Genomic DNA, 10,352 nt, shown 5'->3' with positions numbered 1-10,352 from the left:
AGTCGGGTGGTTATTAAAATGTAACATCGCCAGTCCCGGCGGATGACTTAATTTCGCGATCATCGCATTATCGATCGGTCCTCGCAATAACGACGGTCGAGAGCAGGAACGCTGATAATACCGCCGATAACGAGCTGCGACCGCGATAGGTGACTGTGGAGGAAAAAAAGAAAAGGACAGTATCAAAACGAAAGAGAAACCAGAGAGGCGAGGAAACGAGAAGAATCGGGGACGATGCATTTGTATTAAAGACAGTACCCACATTTAACGTGAGATGAAGATAAGTGTCCTGTACGATAGTCGAGTTGACAGTTAGCTCAAAGACGAGGTTATTATTAAGAAATCTATGCTACCCAGTATTTCTCTATAAAACTAGAGTCATGTAATTTAAAATGATTATTTTATTGTGTCATTATTTACCGTAAAAACATAAATTATATTATACTCACCTGACTAACACCAGTAAAACACTCGGACAAAACATATTTAATACTCAGTTGCCTAATCGATAAATAAATAATAGAATTGAAAACTCTCACATTAAATTCTATTCCCGTTATTCGAGTGACATTTCTGAAACTTTGCAAATTGGACACTTGTAAAATTTCCAAAAAGTTGGAAAAATCTGAGATTGCAAATTTTCAAGGAAAATATTGAAATTGGAAAAAATTTAAATTGAGAAAAAATTGCAAACAAATTTGCAGATAATATTTTTCTAAATTTTTAATTCCGCAATTTTTCAATTCTTCAATTTTCCGTCATCTATTGATAATGCGTTAACTTTCTCGTGTATCGAGTAATATTTATTTACCAGTAACCAGTATCTGTACATCGCCCTTATTATTAGTATCCGTGACCGAGGGCAGCGAGCGAGACGACGTCGCGCGGCGAATAGTCGCAACGATCTCGTCGGGTCCGGCTCGTAAAGTAATTCGCCGGTGATTTACGGGGATGCTAATTGGTCCGCGTCGTCCGCGCTTTTAGCGGGCCACGGGGCTTTATAATTTTACGATGTTCGATCCGAAACCGCGCGGCGTCGAAATTATCGTCGCAGAAAGAGGGAACCACCGCGATATATTGCACGTTAACAACGCTCGGTCGCGTTATGCGCGATTTTCCCGGTTAATAAAAGAATCGCGCGAAATACGGGCCCGTTAATGCCCGTCTCGAAATGGAAACTTATTCAAATACGGCGGTAAATGTCGCGCGTGTATTTCATTCGGCCTTCCGCCGCTTTAACGCGCGGATATAAAAAGGAATCGGGTTATCAGCGCCGCAAATACAACAATGTGTTTTACGGGCACGCGCGATCGAGCTTTATTATTTTAATTTTTGCGCCTGTGCCAACTTCCGTTCGCCTCACCCTTTGATTACGAGAAAATTGATACTGCCCGCACTTTATTCTGTTCATTGTACCATTCGGATTATCTAACAGGTAGCTGTTATTGTTTCAAGAAACAATTTTAATTATTTCGAGAAACTGTTGCGTTACACAAGATTTCAAATAGATTCTAAAGAAGATTTTAACGAAGTCTTCGAAACAGTTACGAAATTTAAATAGTATTAATATGTTAAGATAGACCGAAGGGAGTTGCAGGCTGAATCGAGTCAAAATAAGAATCCAATTGACATTTGTTATAGCGCGAATTATATTTTTTATTTCTTGTTCCCTATTTGCAGAAGGAAGATTCTTTTTCACATTTTATTAAAAAAGTTTCAGTATTCTTATTTCTTTATTGTCACAGATAAGATAATCCGATTTATCTAAGTCTACCCTACTTGTCTGGATAAAATTATTATGAATACAATATACTACACTCTACTGAGCAGAGAGAATCTACTGTGAAATCCATGCGAGGTACTCCTCACTTCTACTGACGATACCTGACTTGACCTGTCCGACTTACCCTACAAGGTGTGACCACAAGACAGAAGATTCAACCCCCAACAACTTCATTGGACGAAAATATTTTCCACTTTCAACATGCACATGAAACAGTACACACCCTCATCTCCACAATTAGTATAAGACACGCTCGATTGTACAAATCAGCCAGAGTTTATCAAGACAGCAATATCACAGTATCATCATAGTATTAGGACAAGTGTTATCAACAAGAAAATAAAGGGACACTGTTGGATGCCAGCCTGCTGTGACACATAGTTATACAAACATGTTTGCTTCTGTGACAGTCACCCTCGCAATAGTTATCCTTTCCCTAAATATTTCCTATTTTTCCTCTGTTTCTATCTTATCTTCAGCCGCCTAAAACTCTCACCTCCACATCCATGTATCTTGATCCTCGAGTCATCCGTACCCCTTGAATCATCCTCCCCCTATCTCATCCCCACTACTCCTATTTTTTCTTTTAAAAAGGACTAAATCGACCCTGCGAGCAGACTTGGTTCAGCACTGTCAAACCGTAACCATCAAAATTAGATCTTAGTCGTATACATAGTGTAAAAGGCGGCCTCACCACACGTCGAAAACCTTTATAATAAATCCTCCCTTGAAAATAACTAAGTGTTGCACTCATTTCCACGACTGGGAATACAACAACACACAGTCCGATAAATCAAGCCAAGCCTTGTCAATTATTTAAAACTTACTCAGTACGCCAGTGTAATTAAGTTACAAAAAATATCTGGTCTTACAAACCAAATAGATAAAATTAACATCTTCTTTGGTCCATTGACCTATATTACACATTAACAAAAACTCTTCCGATTCCCGAGCAAGTCCAAACAAGCCCGTAACTTATCGGGATGTGGTATCGCAATAAAATTGGCGACAAATTTCTCGACGCGATCCATCGCGTTCACAAACAAGAATCGATCATCCTTTCCGATTCGATCTCTCATGGTGTACTCTCAGAGAACGTGCGAAATGCAACGGAAGAGAACGACGGATAATTTAGGGCCTATGCACACAAGCGACGCGACCCGCTGTGGTGCAGCAGCAATTGTTTTGAAGTAACAGAGTATTGGAAATGGGTGATTAAATAATGAATGTAGACGGTTGGCCTTTTTGCGTGTCAATACTTGGGGGCCTGAGCGATAGTCCAGGCCCATTGACTAATTTATGACCAAGGGCACCACCAGGACCTGGGTCACGTACGCCCTCGTCTGAAGAGTTTTCCTTTTTAGAAAAGCAGCTGAGGAAAAGCAGTTAGTCGGCGTTCCTCGTTAGAGCCACATCGCGTAATAAATATATTTAACCTGACTACGGACTTAGTTTTTATTTTAGTAGCCCTACATGAAACAGTATATACTTTTATAGTGTGTCTTTAACAGCATTGAAAAAGACGTCTAGCTCTTTCAAGTTCTCGAATGCGAATGATACGAAACACCAAAAGGTAAGTTTGGGTCCGCTTTTCTTTATAATATCGTTTATGGCCTTGTCTGGGGAAAAGTCTCTTGACTATGCGTGACAAAATCCAGATACATCTGGTTGCCTTTCTATCGCCTTTGTTTAGACTAAAGATATACAAACGTTAGTCATTTTGGCTTTTGCGAGCTTAACATTAGTAATAATTCAACACAGAGAAACAAAGCTCGTGTGTCTCACAAAGAAAGGATAAGAGAACTTTACGTCTTTGTTCTTATAAAATCCTATGTAAGATAATCTTAGGGAATGGAAAGTGGAACGTTGGTTGTCTACGTTTCGTTAATTTCGGTATCTTCTTAAGGGAAATATCCCCGAGTCTTAGGGTGCAATAAACAGAGCGAGAGCCACACTGACAAGAGGGGGTTCTCCGGGTAACAATGCCCTTCTCAAGGCATTCGTTGTGTAGCCTTTGAACGGGGAACATCAGAGTAAAAAGATTAATATTCAACAAAGTTTCGCCATTTTATTTTACACCTACAAAATCCTAGCGTACACGCACAGCTCGAGTTGCATAGGCTCTAAACACGTTCGCGCCGACGTCCTCGTTTTCTCTCTGCTGGCGGCGAAGTTCTTAAAATTTCTAAAAATATTGAAATTATCAGTAACTAAATTAATTTTCAATTATACATGGTAATTTTTTCTATTTACCAAACTAGTTTAACGAACTGCGTATTCGATGGTACACGTCTGGTGTGACATCAATGATACACGTCGGCGTAAACGTGTCCAAGAAGAATAAGCAGCGAAAAAACGGAAAAGGTCAGGAAACGTTGAGGAAATGGGTCTCGTTTGCGCGGCCGATAGAGTCGAGTTTGTCCAAACAATCCGCGCACGGACGTCTGGCCACGATAAACCATATTAGAAATTAATCCCCGGGCGATCGTTCGCCCTTTTGCGGTGCCGATCCGCGCCAGCATTCGATTAAATAAACAGGAATTAGCACATGAAAGGCCGGGGCGCGGCGTTGGCGTGACTCGCCGCTAAGGGATACGCGGGGTGGGGCATGGGATCCACTTGTCGTTTCCCATCGCGCCCCGCCCGGCTAACTAAATACGAAGTTAGCCCCGAAATAGGCCCCGCGGGCAGGGTTAAACCAAGCTTAAAAAGCGACACTCTCGCGGCCAGAATTCCGCGCGCAAACACCGCGCTGCCCCGACTGCGAAAACACTCGAGATCACTTAGAGGAATCTCTCCCCGGCCGCCCCTCCCCGATTTCCGGCGGCGCACCCTCGATATTTATGTAAAACAGTAGCCGATACCGTGACGCGGTTTTTCCACGGAGAACGGATCCACTTGACGTGTCAGAGATGTCAGTTACACTGGTACACGTACGCTCTGGGGGTGGGCTAGGTAGGGTCGCGTCTCTCTCGGTGGTTGAAGACAGTTGGAATTTGAGTTTCTTCGGATGGGGAGCCTCTCCCGTGTTATTATTTCGAGCGAGGGTGGCGGATTGGATAAATGATTCGAACTGGGGTGGGATTCGGCGACGGGAAGTTTTGGTTTGCCGATGGCTGGCGGCGATTGTTGCTGGTTTGTGCATGTTTGTTGATGAAGGTATCCCGAATGGGATTAGATTGAACGTTTGCCAACTAGAGATACGAAAGTGATTGTTTATTTTAAAATGTTTCACTAATTTCGTTTTATTAACGATTAATTTCGTTCTATATTGGAATAGTTAAATAAGCATAAGAATGTCAAAACTGAGGTTCTTGGAATTTATTATATTAACTTTCCAAAGCACAAAGTAACTTGAAATGAAGATCAAACTCTCAATTAAATCCGGCCCATTTACAACAAAACAGTCGCGACAACCAGAAATTCGAACGAATATAAAATCACATGAATACGAGCCAGCGGCTGACAACGTTTTAGGAACCGTTCCAAAGCGTTGGCTTCCTTTGCAGGGCGCCGCAATTTCCAGCCGAGAGGGCTGGATCCGAGGCTGAAACGAACTCGCGTCGCACGGTCGTTTCACGAGCGAGTTATCGCGCGATCGGCGTAAGAGCCGAAGATAAAGGCGGTAGCAAAAGGACGCGAGCTGCCGTAAGATCGGCGAGTGCATGGGGGTGCGGGCGACGGCAAATTGGTCGGCCAGCGAAAACAGGATAACGCCGGAGGATCGAGGATCCTGTGCGGTGCGTACCGCGCCTAAATAGAGGCGGGCAATAGCATCAGGACATAATCGATTTGCCGTGAACTCATCCGTAATTCGGGGCCCTAGTCAGCGTGACAAGAAAGTCTCGACGCTGGCAAAGGCGCCAGCGAACCGAGAAATTACTCATCGTTCTGATTGAGGTTAATTAATTAGATAATTAAGTCCCCCGCTCCCTTTCGCGACGACGGGGACGACGATGCCCGGAGACGTCGGATCGCGGTCGCTTCTTCTTCTTCCGCTCACCCTCTCCTCGTCCCTTTTCCTAGCTCTATCCCTCTCTTTTGCTTTCCCCTATTCCCAAGGTATGATCCCGCAATGGTGATCCTCGTTATAAAAATGCGCCTCATTATTACCGGAACCACCCCCTCACCGGACTGGCCTTATCTCATTAATGTCCTTACTCCCGAATCATGTCATTGCAACGCGAGCGGAGCCGACGTTCCATGCTGGAACTGGCATTCCGCGTTAAATTGATATTTAGCGAAAGATTTTCCTTCTTCCCTACGAACGCGATCTCGATCTCGTTATTTAACACCGGGCACCTCGAACCTCGGAATTACTTTCACGGCGCAGTTACTTTCCTTCTTTCGACCGCTGCAGCGAGCATCGTCCCGGGGATTACGATTTTCTAGGGTACAAAAGTCTCCGCGGTCGTTGGAGCATGGATGATTATCGTTGGAGAAGCGTTCGACGTTTGCCAACTTTCTCCGGGTACATCCTTATTTGCAAGTTACGGTTACACTGATCTTCGTTCACTGGCAAACGATTGAGCACGGTATTGAGAAGTAAGTGTAATGAATTGTTTCTCGATTAGTATCTTAAGAAAATTAGCTTCTCATACTACGTTTCAGTTTGTGGCGTTTTTAACGTTAATGTACTGACGCGTGGAATACCTGTTTTTATGAAATAACGTGGATGAACTTATAGTTGCATAATAATCTGCAATCTGGTACTCGCTGGATTAATTAGTTAAATATTACCTTTGCGATCGTTGTAGTCAGCTCGTGTCGATTAATTGCTGAAAAGCAGTTTTCCTATTTACAATGACTACCGACTACCTGCTGACTACAAAAGTAAATTCTCAGTTCTGCCATTAATACTCTGCCGCGATCAAACAAATCGCGTTGGTATTTATCGAAGTTTTCGACTCGGTTATCTTCGTTATCGAATCGCTTCTGGAAGTTGATTTTTCACCTCACCGATTCTACATATTGTTTGCACTGTTTCTATATGATATACGACACAAGTCAATCATACAAAGTAAACTTAATCATCGCCCATAATTATTTCCATTTCAACTGAAAAGAACAAAATACTTTACAAGCTAAAGCAATGACAGATATTTATTGTGTACCAAATACTCCATATCTCGCCTCTCAAAGCTTCACAATTATATGCCAATTCCAACCTTCCAAAAAGAGAAAACTTCACTGATCAGAACCCCGAATCCCAGCATTTCATTACACAACAATCAAATCCCAAATATTCACGATATGTCCATGGAACCCATTTTTCACGCGACGGAAAAGAAATTCGACAGCGAGGAGCTACCGAATTAATATCGCCTGTCGCCGGGGTGAAAATATGTCACCGTAGAATATCGCGGCGACGAAATTACCGGGGAGTACGCGCAAGCGGGACCAGTCTCGACTGAAATCCGGTGCGGGCGTGCGTTGAGTCGCGACCGGGCCCGCCGACTTTAAATCGAATTTCAGCGAGCCCCGGGACATTCGATAAATCCAGTATGTCTCTTTATACGCCGGTATTTTATAAACGAGCGGCCGTCGGCCGGGGTCGGCTCGCTTCTGCGTGTATGAAAGGAACTCTTTACACGTGACACTTAACGAGAATCTCGTAATCTCTCGCGGGAACGTCGATCCGTCTCCTTCCATCTCCCTTCGCCCACGCCGTTCCATCTTCTTCTCTCTCCTCCGGTGGGGGTCCCGGAAAATCCCTTTGAAGCTCTGCCCATTGACGCTCGCGGTTTAATATTCCGTCACGAATATTAATGCCCTCCTAGCAACTGCTCCTCGTAAATCAGCAAAGCTTCCTCCACCGATGCACTTTTCGCTGCGGCTTTCCCGCGTTTCTCCTCATCTTCCATCTCTCCACCACATTTTCCACCCTTGTCCGATATGTAGCCCGCTACTTTCTTCCACCCCTCTTTTCTCTCTTTTCCCCCATCCCTTCCTCCACTCTCGCACTCTCGCCCCTCCCCTTCTCTCTCTCTCTCTCGACCCACCTCTCTTTTCCCGTCTACCTGACAACTCTTCCCTCCCCTAACCCTGTTCCCCTATCCTTCCTAAGGGACAAGGACGGTTCCGCTGATTGAGAATAATGCGGGGTACCAATTACTCGCCGGCATAAAGAGGAATTCATTAGCGGGAGGAACGCGCCGCGCCGATGGGGCATCTCCCGAGCAACTGCACCGGTTGCATGTGGCTTTTGTGTGACGGGATGCACCACGGTGCCGAGCACTTCCTGCATTGTAGTTCCAAGCCGCGGCGATGACACACCGCGAGCGAGCCACTGCATAAAAGCATTTTAATGCGAGCCGTCCGCGCGGCAGGGATGGTAGGGAGGTCAACGCTTGCCGCTTGTTGCGCGGTAATTAAAAAATAAGCTGCCGGGGAGAAATGTTTGCCGCCGCGAACCCGTTTGTTCTTGGTTAGCGAACGCGCCGCGCCTCGCTCATCTGATGATACGCTGTTTATGGACCGCGGGAGATTGTTTATTAAGGGCTGCCCGTGGAAAATGGCGGTTGTCCCGTTGGATTTTCCTTTGTCGTTGGGTGTTTGCTTTCAGCGGACGACGACGGAATGTTTAATCTTGTGATTCCAGGTGGACTGCACGTTTGCTGAGCAATGATATTTTTAATAATATTCTTTAATTGCATTGAGCGTGTGTTATTTGGATAATAATGGAAGCGCGAGTCAGTGAACGTTTTGTTAGAAACGTTCTTTAGCAAATAGTAATGCCCATTATACCGAAGCTTGAAATTCATAGAACAATTTACTGACAGTTTATAGGAGTTTTCCTAGAGTGAAAATGTACCGGAGCGAATGGTTAGCATAGGTGCCAAAAATTAGAATGAATGGGACTCGTCGTTTGGAAAACCTTGGACTTGAGTGAAATGTGTTTGGCATTGAGCGAGGTTGTGACTACCTGGGCCTGTGTGTATTGTCAAGGCTTTGCGTAAGATCTTTAGTGGTAGAGGAAATTGCGCATGTGAGAAAAAGAAAGGCAGAGGAAAGAAGGAAGACCGAAGTATGAAGGCTATAAGGAAAGAGGAGAAAACTGAGAGATTATTCGGTGCGTAAACATTCTGTGAGTTGCATTCTGTAAAGTTATTCAGTGAGACTCGGCAGATCTTACTCTTATAGTTCTTATTTGTGTTTGTTAATAAGCTTTTCTTATTGTTAAACCTGTGAGTTCCGTGAATCTGTCAGCCCTTTACCACAGCGTGGGATTTCTATTAAAATAATCTTCACAGAATCCTCGAAATTCCTTTCGTATCTGCAGCGTACGAAAACAAGAATAATCCGAATTCGATGGAAGAATTGATCCTATCGGTTAAACAACCGCCAGCTCGATAAATATGCAAGAGAAAGATGAACGCTATCAAAAGACGCAAAGGGAGGATGGAGTCTGTAACATCACGGCGCTTCCCGTTTTAAGTTGCGCAACGCGGAGAGAGATGTTCCGCGAGGAGATTTCAGGCGAATTTCTTTGCCCGTTATCAAATAAGAAAGCTGGTTTCCACTGAAGTCCCGGTGCTCCACCGAGCATGAAATAAGTGTACACACGGATAAGGAGGGAGGATAGGAGATAAAGTGTGCTACGAAGGGAATGGGCGGGGACAGGCACGGCCCGTGTCGCGGATCCTCGTCCAATCGAACCAGAGATAAAAAGAATCCGTCGCTCGCGGGACACGTTGTAAAACCATAAAGGTATAATCGTCCTCGAACGAGGGAACGATAAATATTCGCGTCCGCGCGCACGGAATTTACAACTTTGCGCAACAGTGCAAATAAAATGACGCGTCCGCGAACGAGGCGCTGAAAGAGATTTATTATTTGACGAAAAGAAGAGAAAAACCGTGCGTCTGGGTGTCCTTAACAACACTGCGCGCTATTCAACTCTGTTTGCGCGATTAATTCGTTTCAATGTACGTTCCGTTTTGAATGAGAATATTTAATTGGAGAGAACACGAATGAAATAGCATTATTTGCGCCCATAAAAACGTTTTTGAAGCTTCCAGCTCAAAAACCATTTTATTCTCAGAAAATTTCTTTCAGGTATAAGTAGTCTATAAACGTTTAGATTCGCCACAAGAAATAATTCCCATACGTTCCAGAATAGCACGAACCCTACAGCAAAATGTGACCAATGAGATTATATTAATTTCAACCAAAGCGGATTAATTTTATCTTTGACGAATTACATGCATAAATTCGCCCAATCATTCTCGATCTAATTAAGAATCCCTACTTTCCCACCCCCGTACTCTTTCGCCCAATCTAATCCGACGATCCGCAAACACGTGGTTCCGCGAATCCATGCGAGAAAATCGGGCGTCGGTCACCCTACATTCGGAAGTAATCACGCGATTAAAAGGTCGACCCCGTCGTTCCAGGTCCCAGTCTAATCTCAAGGGCCCAGGGGCCTGGACCAGTCGGAGGGAACCGCGCCTAAACGCGTCCTCCAATTACGGAATTAATTAAACGCGATGCGTCCCAGCCCCACTCTCCCCGAGTGCGGATCGGGCCTGAATCATCCCAGCGCCGGGATTCGATTCAACAATAACAC

Source organism: Nomia melanderi, chromosome 6 (genome assembly GCF_051020985.1).
Source record: "Nomia melanderi isolate GNS246 chromosome 6, iyNomMela1, whole genome shotgun sequence".
NCBI classification, from domain to species: Eukaryota; Metazoa; Arthropoda; class Insecta; order Hymenoptera; family Halictidae; genus Nomia; species Nomia melanderi.
The sequence above is the reverse complement of the archived record's forward strand: the minus strand, read 5'-3'. Positions refer to the sequence as shown.